Genomic DNA, 16,707 nt, shown 5'->3' with positions numbered 1-16,707 from the left:
CTTGTTATTTAATTCTTTATGTCTTAAGAGTATGTTTGTTTTTAATGAGAGACAGAGAGGGTAGATCCTGATGTGAGGGGAGATGCAGAAGAACTGGGAGGAGTAGAGAGTGGAGAGAGCAGTTGGTGCATGCCTTTAATCCCAGGTATTCAGATCTCAGTGAGTTCAAGGCCAGCCAGTTTACATAGCCAACTCCTGGACATCCAAGGCTACAGAGAGAAACCATGTCTTGGGAGGAACAAAAGAACAAAAAGAAAAGGAAAAAAAACTAGTTTTTAATTTTCTTTATGCTTTTGTATGTATCACAAGGAAGTGTGAGTCTTAATGGTGCTGGAAATGTATTGCTTCAGTATAAAGATAACTTCAGACTTCAGTGAAAGAGAGGATTTCCTTGTAAGTAAGTTTGTCACTGATCAACACATTGCAAAACCTTCTTCAGATATTTTGTAAAGAACATGCTACTTAAAATAGTTTTATACAACTCTACATTTTAGATGTGCAAATGTGGGAGATATTAACTGAATGATAATGATAGATATGGTATGTGATTTAACTTTTATTTGAACATAAATTTAGAAGTTATAGTGCATGCACCAGTTTTGAATATATAAGAACAGGTTTAATGCCCAGTGCTCATTGGCCCCAAAGGCCACTTCAGTTCACTCTACATATAATTGTTAAGCTGCAGAATTGTATTAAATGTCTAAGGTTTCATAGTCACTCGGTAGCAAAAAGAAAGAAAATAATATATAGCATTTCTTATACAAGTTCTTGAGGTTAATCCAGCTTTGCACCCCTTCTGGCCTCTATGTTAGAGTCATATGGAAAGCTTTGGAAAAAGTGTATTTGTACTGGGGGGCTTCACTCAAAAAATACTGATTGATTATCAGTATTTTAAACAGCTATTGAGGTATATGTGTTTGTAAAGATGGGAAACAATGGAATTATATCACTATTTTTGTGGAGATGAAGACACTTTGTGTCAGTGGGGTGCATTTTCTTCCTATACTGAGTTGTAAGGCCGTAATTCAAGTATATCCCCTCTTCTGCCCTCTATGTGAGATGAAAGTGCACGCATGTTCCTGCTGCCCTCTTAACATGAAACCACACGGCAGGCATTTCCTTCCCACACCCTATGTAAGGCTACAATATAGGCGTGTTCTTCCCCGTGCCCTACAGCATAAGGCCACAGTGCAAGCATATTTTATTCCATGCCCTACCTATTATATAAGGCCGTAATGCAACATGTTTCCTATATATAAACCATAGCAGACGCTTATTCCCTCTCACGCCCTACTACACAAGACCACAGTGTAAGCGCAATCCTTTCCATGTCTTATTGCACGAGCCATGGTGTGAACATGTTCTCTCTGATGCTCTGTTGACTATCCTGTTTCCTTCTCTCACTAGTCCCCTTTGTTCACTCAGTCAATTTTCTCTTTTTTCATGTCATATGTACACACATGATTTTTATGTATCTATAAAGTCTAGGACCCTGACATGTAAGATTTGACTAAGACTCGCATGTCTCACTTAATGCGATGGTTTCCATTTTCTTGCATGTGATGCAACTTATTTCTTCTTTGTGGACAAAAGAAATTCCCTTGTGTCTGTAAACACACCATTTATCCATTCCTGGATTGCTGTACACTTAGGCTAGTTCTTAGGAACACATGTGAGCTTACCTATTGTGAAAAGTGCTACACTAAATGTTGCTGTTCAAGTGTACATGTTGACTTGCGATCTGTTGGGTGACTGTCCCAAAGTGGTCTGATGAGGCTATCTTGTAGGTCTCGTCATTTTAGGAGCCACCAAGCTGGTTTCTATAGAGCCTGGACTAATTTATATTCATACCAATAAATAGTATAGTTCTGTTTTCCTACTTTTTACCAGAATTTCTTCTTATTTGTTTTCTGCCAATCTAACTGGATGAGATGGGATCTCAGTGTGGTTTTTGTTTGCATTTTGGAGTGTTTTCAAGATAAATTAGGATACTGAACATGGCCTCATGTATATTTTACAAATAATCTTATTCACAGCATGTATTCTTTTATGGTTTTCTTGGTCATATGAGGAAAAATGTGTTTTTCTCTACTTCCTAAAAACATGTGGACAATATGGCTTCTTCATTGATGGAAGATAAAGTGGACGTTGACATCCCTGTTACCTCCACCTTCTCAGTTGTGTGATATATGCACATTGGTTCCCCTGCATAATACACTTTAAAGATTGTGAGAAAGCCTGGGCCATACAGCTTAAAAAGCTCTTCTGAAGATTTTTCTTCTCCACCCCACTTGACCAGTGTTTCTTGCTTATTGGCTCCCCCAACCCTAACTATTCTGAAGGATTTATTCATTTTTCAATTTGTATCTTTTACATTTTTGTTTTTCTTAATCATAAAGAACTCCTAAAAGTAAACAGTATATAGAAAATGACTGATAAAAAAGGCTCAGAGTTTTTTATGGAAAACTTTTTCAAAATTATCTTTACAATGTCTGACATTTTAAAAATTAACTTATTTAACTGACCAATAAAATTTTTGTGAATTTATCAAGCAGTACATGGTGTTTTAAAATATTTATGCATTGCAAAATGACTAATTGAGGTAAGATATATAACCTCACATTTTTTTTTTTACAAATTTGATGTGTTTTAATTTCTCAGCTTTATCTATGTTCATTTTATTGACATTTTTATATATTCTTTGGTTGTTAAAAATGTATGGTTTATAAATATATAAAAATTTTAGCTTAAAAGTCTTCCAAATAATACAATACCTTTTTTGTTTAAAATTGTCATAGGAATATTGTTAGTCTTCATTTGAATAGATGTGTATAATTATAATTTCACAATATTAATCCAGTCCATGTGGCAAATGAAAGAAAAAAGAAAAAAAAACTTGAGGAGAAAGCACAGGTGACTGAGAAGAAACAAAAAGCATCTTCTGTAAGTTGCAGGGAGAGTGAATAGTGTTCTATTGAATTGTCTTTGGTTGTAAGGGATATTAAGAGAAGTGGAGGGGGCTGGAGAGATGGCTCAGCAGTTAAGAGCACTGACAGATCTTCCAGAGGTCCTGAGTTCAATTCCCAGCAACCACATGGTGGCTCACAACCATCTGTAATGGATCTGATGTCCTCTTCTGGTGTGTCTGAAGACAGCTACAGTGTACTCACATATATAAAATAAATCTTTAAGAGAGGGGGGGGAGGGGTGGATTATATGGGAAATATTCTTTTTTTTTTTTTTTCTTCTTTTTCTTTTTTCTTTTTTTCGGAGCTGGGGACCGAACCCAGGGCCTTGCGCTTCCTAGGCAAGCGCTCTACCACTGAGCTAAATCCCCAACCCCCGGGAAATATTCTTTAGGTGGAATTATCCTAAAATGAATCTTCATGCCTTCTTTAATTAGCTATTAAGGAATTGATTTACTAGGGGTTGGGATTTAGCTCAGTGGTAGAGCGCTTGCCTAGCAAGTGCAAGGCCCTGGGTTCGGTCCTCAGCTCCGAAAAAAAGGAAAAAAAAAAGGAATTGATTTACCAAAAATTAGAAATCTTGGGTAGGTTATCTATTGCTTTAATTTTTTTTTTTTCCCATTGAGTTTACACTATTAAGAATTTTTTTTTTTTTTAATTTCTTTAACCTATTCAACATTCAGTTCCTTCTGTGATCTTCACTGCTTCTTTTCGAAAGATAATTATTCTTTGAAAATTTCATATTTTGTAAAAGTAACTTTCATTAGCCAGACGTAATTGTTGTTTCATATGTTTACTTCTAAATAAGCTCACCCTTCCTAGCTCTTTCTGAACTCTGGCTGGCTGGTTCAACTCAGCTGTTCTGGCTCAAATTTCTTTCCAAGCTGACTGTTTCAATCTGGCGCCTCCCAGCTTTTCCCTGAATTGCTTTGCTTGGTCTCAAACTAACTCTGGCAATTTGTTCTGGTCTTCCGGCTCCTTATCTCTGGCTTCAGCTGCCTCTGCTGACCTTCACTGTACTGCATCAGCACAGCTCCACGTCACTGCACTCAACTGCTCAAGCTCCCAACTGACTGACTCATCCTGCGCTACTCTTAAATAGCTCCTCCTGAGAGTTAGGTGTATCCTATCTCTGACTCATTCTATGAAATCTTTGTCTGATTTGTTACTTTGCTTCTTAATTAGGTGCCTTTTTTGGGATTAAAGGTGTATGCCAAGGGCATGCTTGTATTCCAGCCAGATCATACTGTAATCCAGGTCAGGTCTGTTTGCATTCCAACCAGTTCACATAGACCTAGAATTGGATGTGATCCCTTGCCAGAGCAGTAGTGTTGCTGGACAAAAATTCCCCAAATCCCCCCCATCTATCTGCACACACACATATACATACATATATAGTATATATGTATATATTATATAATAATACAACATGTATATATACTATATAATACAATACATAATCTATAATATATTATATATGCTATAATATATAATACATAATCTATAATATATAACACATAATAAATTTCTATATATCATATACCATATATGATATGTAATATGTAGTACACAATATATGATATATTATCACATGTTGAATATTATATTATATATTCATATCTAATATACACATTACATTCATGCATTATAATATGCAATATATATACACACACATATATACATATACACACACATATATACATATACACACACACACACACACACACACACACACATATATATATATATATCATGTAGAGTGATATATGATAATGTGCAGCCCCATCATCTTCTCTGGCTCTCCTGAATCAACATCTCAACATGTCTTCCTCCTGACTTCATGTTCTTGTTCATACACACACACACACACACACACACACACACACACACACACACACACACACCAACTACCTACCTACCTACCTCTAAGTTCCGTTAGTGCTAACTAATTGTGTGTGGGTAAGGGGTCATCCAAATGGAGCATGGGAAATCTGCCAGTAGCCACATCCTCAAGAATGAGTCTCTTTTTCTTAGCAACTCTCAGTTGTTAGCTGCTCCTCAATAACGGGTCACCCTGGAGATATCTCCCCTTCCCATTCAGGGATACTGGCTGGCTTACTCTAGTATGGCTCGCCTGCAGGTAAACATGGCTGCTGTGAGTTCATGATTACTATAACCATGTCAGTTACAGAACGCAACATTGCTTAGCACTCTTCCTGTCCTCCAAGTCTTAAGTCTTTTCTGCCTCCTGTGTGTATGAAATCTGGTGAGGGGTGGTAGGGTTGATAAAAATGTCTCATTTTGGGTGGAAACTCAGTCTTTTCTCAGAACTTTGATTTTTTTTTTTTTTTTTTAAGCATCTCTACACTGAGTGCAGCCAATGCAAAGTAGGAGCTTCTCTGAACAAAACTGAGAATATCTGAATTCTTGGGCCATATGCAATCCCATATTCTTTGTTACTGGTAAATCATTTCATTAAAGTCAGGTTCCGAAATTTTCCAAATTGTGCTGAAATTAAATACTGTATTCTAAAATCTTTTGTGATCACAAATCATAGGATTTAATAAAAATATCTAATAAGCTTTATGGAAAACAAGAATTTAATAAGACTTTCTTGAGCCATTATGATTTAGGAATAATGAAACCATATGTATATGTACATTATATAAATAGACAGCTCATATTCTTTCATTAAATTCATATGTTCTTGTTAGTACTTAACTGAATTATTTCTTTAATCAAATTCTATGAGGTTCTTGTTTTATCCCTACCTTAAAAATAAAATGTCAAGGCTTAGGCCACTTCTTTTTCAAAATTAATTGACTAGTAAGTGTTTGAGCCAAAATATGTTAGAATTCTGTTGTAGGCATAAACTGTTGAATTGTTAATGCATTAAATATATACAACAATATCAAAATTTTAATTCAGCAAAATTGCTTAGAGAACTGGAAAGCTTTTTTTATTTGCTAGTTACCCTCTTGTGTTTTCATAATATGCAAATAATATAGTGCATACACACAGTGATGTGACCACAGTGGAATGTGGAACGAATTCTTGTGATGATGAGAGATGTCATTGTTGGCTTCAAGCTTTACAGCTTTTGGTATTTTTGTAGTTGTTTGTTTTTGTTTTTTAAAAAACTGGGGATAAATTACAGGTTCTATCTGGGGGTTGACAAGTATTCTACCATAGATCTAGAAGAACCCCTCTGCCCCTAGTCCATGTATACAATTTGTAATGTTTGAGTTTTTCCTAGTCATGAATACTTAACTTTCTTTTAATATGTTTTTATTGGAACGGTGATATAGTTGCATTGGAATATGTAGATAGAAGTGCAACAGCTAAGTCAATCATGTGGTACACTTTAGAAACTTCACTGCTGCTGTCAGAATGCCCTGGTATGTAAGGCTTTGCTTGCTGAAGTAGCCAGGAGTCTGTCCTCTCTCTTCACACCTGGGTGGGTAATTCAGCCTGCCTTGCAGAGGCATGAAGGGAAAAGAGAGGGAACTAGCCTGCAGTTGTCACCAGCAGCAGCCTCTGAACCCATGGTTTCTTATGGACTCAACCATCCTCAGTCTTCCACATTAGTAAACTGTCCAGCCAATGACTAGAGTTTTATCTGGCATTTTGTTTGTGTGTTAGATTGATGGGAAACTTATTTTTACACACCCAGTTTTGTTTCCCAAACCCAAATCTTTAACTAAGTACTGAAAACAGTGGCCCTTGCGGCATAAAACCAGGTGTCGGTTTACTTAACTTTCTCAGTCCTTCCTTTACAACTTCATTGTCCTTGAAGCTTGAAGTGTGATGACACAAAGAATAAAGCCATGGTCACTTCCCTCCTGTATGTCTCGGAGCTTAGTTCCCTGTGATCTTAGGCAGCAGGTGTTCCAGTTCCCATCCAGACGAATCCATCCATGTTCATCTCTCACTGATCCAAAAGCTCAGCATAGACCCCAGGAAAAGCCAGGGCTCAGGGCAGCTGCAAATGATTGCATTCTGTCCTATAATTCCAGGAGAAATACACAGTGAGGAAATAAGAGAATTAATTCCATACATTTTATTGAGCTGTATTTGAGATTTCTGAGGGGCAGGAAATAATGAGATTTTTGAATACATAATACACATAGACAGTTGTATGAAGTATGAAACACTTTTATTGAAGTAGAACATCAAAGTAGTAGCATCTTTAAGGTGTCAGAGACTTACAGACTCCTTAATTTCTCATATGTATTTTTTAGATGAGGAGACTGAGGCCTGTACAGGTGTGAAGGGCATTTACTTAGCTCTAACCACCATTGAGTTATGAAATCAGAGCTACAACATAGTTAATACGTCTCCCATCTGGAGCTCTCTACCCCTCTATTGTATGATTACAGGGGGACATGACCCTTTTTCTTTTAATGTATGAGAATTCATGTCATAGGATATGCAAAAGACTGTATAAGAAATAGATGAAGTGTTCTTAGGAGACACATAGTTTTTTATAACAAATATTGGGATAAATAGGTTACATGGTAGAGAAGATCAAATATAAAAGGCACATTTGAATCTCCATGAAGTAACATCTTTCCGAGCTGATGATCAGTATGGCCATCATTTCCATTTTCATACAATTTTAAAAATAATTTTTGCTGAAAGTTCTAGAAATTTAGTATTGTATAAAGAAAATAAGAGGCGACTTTAATATTAAACTCTGGTGCTATTATTAATGTATAAATCTTTAATTATAGCCAACTTTTATGTCCTTGCCAAAAATATTCTTAATTATAAATCTTTATAGTAGTAAATTATTAATTACAAGAGGGTTGGCAACTATAGAATATGAAATTCAAACAGACCCAATTATGTAGTTGTGCTTCTTGTGCTAAGTTTCTGGGAATATACTTAACACTTAGGAATGAGTGTTTATTACGAAGCCTCATTGTGAAATTGTGACGACTTGATGAATGTTTTCTAAGTAATTTGTAGTTAAGCAGGTGTTAAGCTTTTCCATAGTTGATAAAAGTCTATTTCATTCCCCTGAGACAGATTCAAGGAGAGAGAGAGAGAGAGAGAGAGAGAGAGAGAGAGAGAGAGAGAGAGAGAGAGAGAGAGAGAGAGAGAGAGAGAGAGACAGACAGAGACAGAGAGACAGAGATGGAGAGACAGACAGAGAGACAGAGAGAATGAGAGAGAAAGCACATCAGCTTCCAATTGTCAAAATTTGGTTTTTTAAAAACTCGTGACTTTTCCCCAATGGGTTTCCAGATTGCAGAACATATGGACTCTATCTTCTGAGTAAAATACTTTCATTTTCCTTTTGAATTACCTTTAAGACTTCATCCTGATAGGAGAAGTGTAAAATGAAAACATACGGTATTTAAACACATGTACTGCTCTGTGATTTTTCTTTTCCTACTTGGATTGATGATAACCTTAGAAAGCATAGAGAAGATATTAAAAAAGAACTTGACACATGTCCACATTTATTTTCCTGGAACAGGACTATATAAGATTATATTTTGTGATGATTTTCCTGTTTTATTTTTTTTTACTATAGGTTAAATAGATATTTAATTGTCTTTTGAGTTAAACTGACCAAGAAGCTTAGGTTCATTTATGTATTTGAGGATTGAAATGTTGATAAGCTGGCTGTATCAAAAAGGCATCTTGTGTAACCTAGCACATTATTGGTTGTGGACAATCCTTTGTTTTTGAGAAACTGCAGATAATTTATATAAATTATTTTTAAATGTATGAGTCATCCTTTTAACCTAAAAACCTAATTAGGTACAGTTTCAAAGCATAGGAGTTGAAAGATTAAGAAGCCCAGCTCAAGTGACTTTAATTTTCTTACTTGTTGTGGAAAACTTTCAAGAATGGGGTAACCCTGTGAGTATTTCTGCATTTCATTTATCCTGTTTTAGTCTGAATAATCTTGTCTGAGCCTAGGCATCATGAGTACTGTGTGGACACTGCTGAGTTCTGTCACCAGCTCTTTGTCTTTATTTGAGTCAGGATTCCCTCAGCCTTCCCCAGCTGCCCCACAGCTTGCAGTCCTGAATAGCTACCATTAGAAGAAAGGCCTACACTCTCACCCCAGCATCCATAAGCTTCTCTGTCAGTACCCATCTAGGCTATTCTGATATGTGATGGCTTAATGCGATCTCTTTATTTTGTACATTTCTCACACCTTTTTATATAGTGTCATTTCATATAATCATTTCCTCTAAGCTTATAATTCACATATATATAGAATATGTGTGACTTCCTTGCTGTACGTGAATGATTTTGTCAGATGTGTTTCTTGTTGAGTTCTTCCTTGTGGGACTCAACTGCCCTGAGGCTTTTGTCCCACCATTCCTCTGACATTCTTTTGAAAGACGCCAGTTACTCGGATATTGCTAATTCTAGTAGTCTTTTCTCAATGGCTGGTTGACTTGTTGGTTTTATATATAACTGAATATTCAGACTAAAACAGCATAAATGAAATGTAGAAATACTTCACAGGGCTCATCACATTTTTGAAGGCTTTTCACAACAAGTAGGAAAATTAAAGTCATTCTGAAATGCTTTCAGTTTGTTTCTGGAACACCATTGTCTTTTGCTATTTCTCCTACTATTGGCCTCTCCTCAAACTTCCATCCACTTCTTGTTCATTTGCTTCAGTCTTGGTATTGGTGTGATCAGATCTTAGCCTTTGGATCTCTCCTGTTCTCTGGCTGTGTGCAGTCTTGAGCTCTCAGTCATTTCACAGCTAAGTTATATAAATACTGTCTAGACATAACTCTGAAATTTTATGTTCTCTCAGGTTATTTCCCTTCAGCCTAGCAAATGAACATGTTCACGTATCTTATCAGTATCTCCACTTATGTATCTGTGTTTGGACAAAACAAGTTGCTTTATGAAAGAATTCACACAAAACTTTCTCATATTAATTCTAAAACCTTTTAGTAATAGAGTTTTTTTCTAAATTATAAGTCCACTATAATTAGTTCTCAACTTCTATGATAACCATAATAATTTTTATCAGAAAGTTTGAACAAGAAGATATTTTCAAAGTTACTGGCGGCTATATCTGTCATCCTAGCTCCTTGGAAAGCTAAGAGTGGACAGCATATTAGAGGCCCCTGTAACTTCTCAGTGAGACTGTCCCAAAGTACTTAAAATGGTATGTGGGTCATAGCATCATTTGGACGCAGGTAGAAGTTCAACCCCTGGCCACCAGAGACATTCCTAACCACTGTTAACATCCTGCACTCATTTCTATGCATGCTTAAGAAGCATTGCTGTATTGTGTTAACTGTACTTGTACATGCATAGGCCAAAGGTCTGCCAAAAATTCCCTTATCAGACAAAAGAAAATGGAAATAAGCCACCACAAAAGGAGTGTGTGTGTGTGTGTGTGTGTGTGTGTGTGTGTGTGTGTGTGCTTAGAATTTATTGATAGTTCAGTCCTTGGTATTATGATCAAACTTTTATCTTCATGTTATTATTAAGGTTTTTGCATCACCTATGAGGGTGCACATCTTCAATCCCAGCAATCAGGAGGCAGAGGCAGGTGGATCTCTGTGAGTCCAAGGTCAATCTGGCATATATAGAGAGAGCAAATGCCAGTTTCCTGGGCCAGGGTGGGGTTGATAGAGGAAAATCAGACCACCTTTGCTGACACCTTAGTGGTTGTGATGTCACCATATAGCCATACCTTAGGTGCAGAGAAAACAGTGAAGTATGGTTTCTTTGTGTGCCTAGGAAGAACGAGGAAAGGTGTCTGGTGAGCCCCCTCTGCCATAGGTTTCTAATAGGCCCCTCACTTAAAACATCTTTAAAAACTAAACATATGCTAAGCCTTCTACTCTTCTTCTTCTTCCTGTTCCTCCTACTTTTCATTCTCCTCCTTGTCCTAGGGATTGAAGACTGGGACTTGAATACACCAAAGCATGCACTCTACCGCAAGCTAAGCCCCTGCCTTTAAATGTTGGCCTCCTGAGGTTTCCTGCATCCACATTAGCATGTCAGTTATCATTTTCAGGTTTGCTAGGCAGCCATATTGCTGAGATTTTATGGGTGTACCTTCCCTCTCATATCTACAAGATGCCACCTTGCAGTAGATCCCTGGATGCTTTGCTATTACAGGCAATAACAAATGCTGAGAAAGGTGAGTTAGTCTTCATCACGATGAGCCCTCTAATTGGTTAGGGTATGAACCCTAAAAACATACACATACTCTAGCAGCACTAAAGGAACTCAGCAGGTTGTATTTATGTGTTTATTTCTGTACATATAAAATAGTAATGAAGGGAAAAAAAGGCCATGGATCCAAAAGGAGCAGGAGGAGGATAGAGGATAAGAAGGGTTGGCCAGAGAGAGGGGGAAGAAATGATATAAATATAATTAAATTATAAACAAAATAAATTTAGAATGAGAAAAGCTAACCCTTAAATCTTTATAAAAATTTGTTACTGTCATATTTCCCATTTAGTTAGTCAGTTCTCTTACTCCTGTTTCTCAATATTTTTTTTTGTTTTGTTTTTGTTTGTTTGTTTTGTGACAGGGTTTCTCTGCTTAGCTCTGAGCTGCCGTGGAACTTGTTATGTAGACCAAGCTTTCCTCCAATGCAGAAATCTTCCTGCCTCTGCTTCCTATCTCAAGTGCTGGGACTAAAGGTGTGTTCCATCACCACCCAGCATCAATGCATTTTAAAAAATAGAATATGACCATGGATTCTGGATGAAGAGCATGCATATGTCAGAGCTCCTGAAACGCTAAAAGAATTGTAGACTCTTGTTACCTTTACTCCATTTTTTGATTTGATAAATAGGCATAAACTACAAGTCACCTGTTCAAATAATTTATATCCCTCAGAATTTCTTCACTCTAATGGAACACTACTTCAACCATGTGAAAAATTTAAAACAATCCTGACTTTTAACACTTATCCTATGCAGATAATTTAGGAGTGTAAATAAAGAGTAAAATGGCACTGCTTCTCTTCTTCTTGTATGTTATATATAAATTGTCACCATGGGATTTAAATTCCAGGGGCAGTGACTTTTAGCCAGTTCAGCTGTTTCATCAAGTTATTGTGTGACCTCCAGAAGATGCTGTGACACACACATAACAACATAACATAACATAATGGTATCTGAGTAAATGATGCCCAAGTTGTTTTCTGGTTTCTACATGCACACAGGTTCTTCAGTGTACATGTATACCCCCTCATAGTGCCCAATTCCATAGAGAATAAAAATCAAGTCTGTTTTTAGAATATGTAGAATCTTACATGATTTGCCTCTTTTAGTAACTGTTTGTATCTTTTTATTCTGCACCCAAGATAAACGTTTTTGGTGCCATGTTCTTACCGGTGTGTCTCAGAATCTTACCATTGCATTTCCTCAATTGAAATCTTCTCTAACATAAACGTGTAACAAAGCTGTCCCCTCTTCACGTCTTTGTAAAGCGTTGCCTTTTCAAGTTTTCCTTAGTTAACTTAAAGTATCTCCAAGTCCTCTTCTACTCCCCCCTTTCTTTCCCGTTATAGTTTTTTTTTGTTGTTTCTTTGCTTTTTTTTGGGGGGGGGGTCGTGTGACAGATACTAATTGTTTACCATATCTGTATGGTTCTGGTAGAAGATAACCTTCTAGTAGAGTTGAGAGTTATTTCTAAGAAGTAGCCACCCAGCTACTCATGTGTGCTTGTGTGCCATGGTCACACCAATCGAGTATAAGGAAAGGGCACATTTGCCACGTGTAGTGTAAGATGGGGGCATCCCTGGGTCTTTCTTATGTTCTTCATCTGCGTCTCCTCTTCACCTCAGGGCTTTCCTCATTAATCTGGGCCTACTTTATCCCATGTGTTACTTTTAATTAGTTTTGAGATCATGTGCTTTCAAATGGTCATATGGTCATCTTATTATGAACCAGCTACCTTATATCCTTGAACTTTTATTCTTTCTCTTTTTCATACACTTTGCCCATTGTCTGTATTAGAAAATTTTAGGCAGATATCCATAATGTATTAACAAGACAAAAATCAAGAGAAATAGGACATTTTAAAATCGGTGTTGAAGACACTCACTTTCTTGTGAAGTTATTCTAGTAACCTTTTCCCTCCTATTGAAAATAGATTCTTCTCTCAGACAATATATCCTGATTACAGTTCCCCTCCCTCTACTCCTGTTCCTCCCCATATCCTCTCCCATCTGGGTCCGCTCCTTCTGTCTCTCACTAGAAAAGAACAGGCTTCTAAGAGATAACAACAAGATATAACATAGAAAATGAGATAAAACAAAAACTATGACGCTGAAGTTGGACCCATAGAAACCTACAGAAGAAAAAGAGCTCAAGCCCTGGCACAAGAATCAGAGCCCCAGTCGTTCTCACACTCAGGAGTCCACCGGAGCACTAGACTGGAAACTGTAATATATGTGCAGTGACCTAGGCAGATCCTTGCAGGCCTATGCTTGCTGCTTTGGGCTCTGAGTTCACATGAGCATGGTTGATGCAGAATGGCTATTCTCCTGTTGTCCTCCATCACCTCTGGCTCTCACACTCTTTCTGCCTCTTCTTTAGGTTCCCTGAGCTCTGAGGAGAGGACCAAGCAGTCCACAGTTCTAGATAGGTTGGGTATAGAGTATATGACTAGGAGAACATATGGATCTCGTGGGAAGGAGGAAATTCGATAGATTTTATGGGTGGAATGGGGTTGGAGGACGGACAGAAACAGGAGGGATCAGGCAGGGGACAGGAGGGGAGGGGAGATAGAGATGAGGGACGGACAGAATGTGGGGAGAGATGTCACATTTGAAAACCTAGTGCAGTGCAAACTTAAAATAATGGAGGCAATCCCAGGGAAGTCTCCAAATAAGGGAGTCTCAACTGGCTCTCTTGTCACCAAATGAAGCTTCCAGTACCAGGACTAGGTTATACCCAGTTTATGTTGGCCAAATGACTCCTATCGACATACCCAAACAACCCAGGCTTTAGCCAAGACAGTGGGTTACTCTTACAACCTGACAGGAAGTCCTTATTGCTGAAGACAGCAACCACGCAACTCATTAACCATCAGGAGATCTAGCTGGGAGTTACATAGATTCACCTTTGTGTTCTAGTAACCTTTTCCTTGTTTTCTCATTTCCAGTGTTTCTTGCCTTAAATTTATTTCTTTGCATTCCTCACAGATCTCTGTAAATGTTGGACTCATTCCAGAGATCCTGAAACTGATGGCTTAAGCAGTGTTAATGGACTTTGAGGTGGGAGAGGAAACTTAAAGTGGGAGAACAATCTTGGCATAGACTGGATTTACTTAGTGGGAAATGTCTATAAGGTTTCCCCACCTTTCTTCAAGTAAGATTTCAGCAGAAAGATCTGAAAAGAACCGTAGCTCAAGATGCCAGATAGAGATCTATGGTCACAGTGGGAAGGCAATACACATAAAGTATGACTAGCTTGGGACCAGGAGCAAAGCATGCAGATAATTAGCTGTACATCATCAAATCCAGTGCTGGGGGAAGCTTTCTTCTCTGAGGCTTCCAGGTAAAAAGCTTTTGGTTGGCCTTAAAAAACAAACAAAGGAAAACAACAACAACAACAAAAAACAAACAAACAAAAAAAAGTTTCCACCAGACTCTTCTTCATGACCTGGCTCTTTCCATTTTGCAAATTACTGCTTGGCCACTTCGTGCTTTCTACTTTCCAGGAATTCCGGAAACACTCAGCTGTGACCTGCTCTCTGTGTTTCTTACTTGCTTGGCCTTTGCTTGTGTTACTCCCTGAAAAACTGTGGTTTTCTTTTTCTATTTTTTTTATTGGATATATTTCTTTATTTACATTTCAAATGTTATTCCCTTTCCCGGTTTCCTGTCCATAAACCCCCTATTCCCTCCCCCTCCCCCATAAGTATGTTTCCTCCATCCACTCCCCCTTACCTCCACCCCTCCTCTCAACATTCCCCTGCAGTGGGGGTCCAACCTTGGCGGGACCAAGGGCCTCCCCTTTCACTGGTGCTCCAATAGGTTTTCTTCTTCCTCTCCTGAAAAGCATCTGCCATTAGTGTATGCCAATTTGTTAGTGGAGAAACCTGTTTCTTGCTTTACATAATGCCCTATTCCTGTGTGTTCTTAGGGCACATTTAATATGTAAATATCTCTTCCTGCACCTGTTGCTCTCACTGGAGTATGGGGTCATTGAAAACAATGATTGTTTGCTACAAAACAAAATTTGCATCTCAGGTGCCTGACACAGGTTATTGTGCTATCACTGGTGATCAATAAGTATTTATTGGTACATGAATGAGTGTAGAGTATTTTACACCTCTTGTCTTTTATGGTAAGCTTGGTGTTTTGTGTTTATCTCATTTCCTACTGGACCAACTAAGCAGCTAATTCTAGTTCTCTGGACTTTGCACACTGATCAAATCTCTTTGAAAATCCTAGATGAACTCTGTGTATATCAGTTTAAACTTCATCCATCTCAAGTGTGTTTCTCAAGATCTTCTGTTCTCTTTAACACCTTTTCCTGATCTCTCCAACCAGAGTTAGCACTTCTTTTTTGTTTGTTTATTTTGGATCTTCATAAACTCCTAGGTGTTATGGTGTTGGATTTTATGCCAAATAATTATATGGTTATTTCATCCTATTTAAGTAGTTACTGTCTTTATTATGTTTCTATTGGTGCTGTTAAGTCATCTCCATAAGTGACTTGGGAAGGTATTCTCAGATCACATTCTATCACTTAGGGAAGTCAGAGCAGAAATTCACATCAGGATTCTGGAGGCAGGAGCTAATGCAGAGGCCATGAAGGAGTGCTGCTTTTTTGCTTGTTCCCCATTGCTTGCTTAACTTGTTTTTATAGATCCTCAGACCCCCAGCCCAGGGATGGCACCACTCTCTGTGGGAAGTCCTCCTACACTAACTGTTAATTAAGATAATACTGGATAGACTACAGGCCAGGTTTTTAGATGCATTTTCTCAATCCCAGTTCTCAGGCCTCAATTAATTCTGGCAACTTTGCTTCTAATAACTTTGTATAACAACGTTATGGCAATGTCAGATCAAGGACATAAGCTAGACAACACACTAGGTTATAAGTGTCTTGTAATTAAAGGCTACACTGTCTTCATGTTTGTGTATCTATCATTATCAGAGTCCTCCCAGTACTAGTGGTACTCAGAAAATAATCTGTACATGAATAAGCTGTGGAGGATTGATAATTGAGAACCAGGAAAAAAATGAAATGAAGTAGAGAGGGAGGAGAAATCAATCACTTCAGAATGTGAATAATTGCTTCAAAATTGAAAGAACCAGAATGTTTTAGGAGATGACAGAAACTATTCAGAGAATCGGCTTCCAACCGTCTTTAGAACCTGGAAGTGAAACTTAATAACTCTATTGTCCCTTGTGGATAGGAGCACATAGCATTTGTTAATGCTTCAATTTACCTAAAAGCACAGGACATATACTTTTCTCATTTGCTGGTTTAGATCATTAATTTGATTCTATATTTCTCTGAGAGTTTTGGATTAAACACTGAAAGTTTTTAGATTATGATAGGTTGTTCCTACACACAAAGGTTTGTTTATTTAAAGATATAGTATTTTATTATGGAAAATAGCATTTCTTTGCTTTTTGTTGTTGTTTTTATACTTTATTATCTTAAGAATTAAAAAAAAAATCCGTGGCCTTGGCTTGGGAGAAAGAAATATTCTAAATGTCAAAATAGTCGTCTGTGGATATGAAGTTGCTTCATAGATATTTTTA

The 16,707-nt window shown here is 37.5% G+C and overlaps 1 protein-coding gene across 1 annotated transcript in view; it reads left to right on the top strand.

Moving 5' to 3' along the window:
* The window catches only part of Lrba (LPS responsive beige-like anchor protein), a 543,225-nt gene that overhangs the window by 268,066 nt on the left and 258,452 nt on the right, over nt 1–16,707 (top strand). The gene's annotated exons all lie outside the window — the stretch shown is intronic.

This window comes from Rattus rattus, chromosome 3 (genome assembly GCF_011064425.1).
Source record: "Rattus rattus isolate New Zealand chromosome 3, Rrattus_CSIRO_v1, whole genome shotgun sequence".
In the NCBI taxonomy this organism is placed as follows: Eukaryota; Metazoa; Chordata; class Mammalia; order Rodentia; family Muridae; genus Rattus; species Rattus rattus.
The sequence above is the reverse complement of the archived record's forward strand: the minus strand, read 5'-3'. Positions and strand labels throughout refer to the sequence as shown.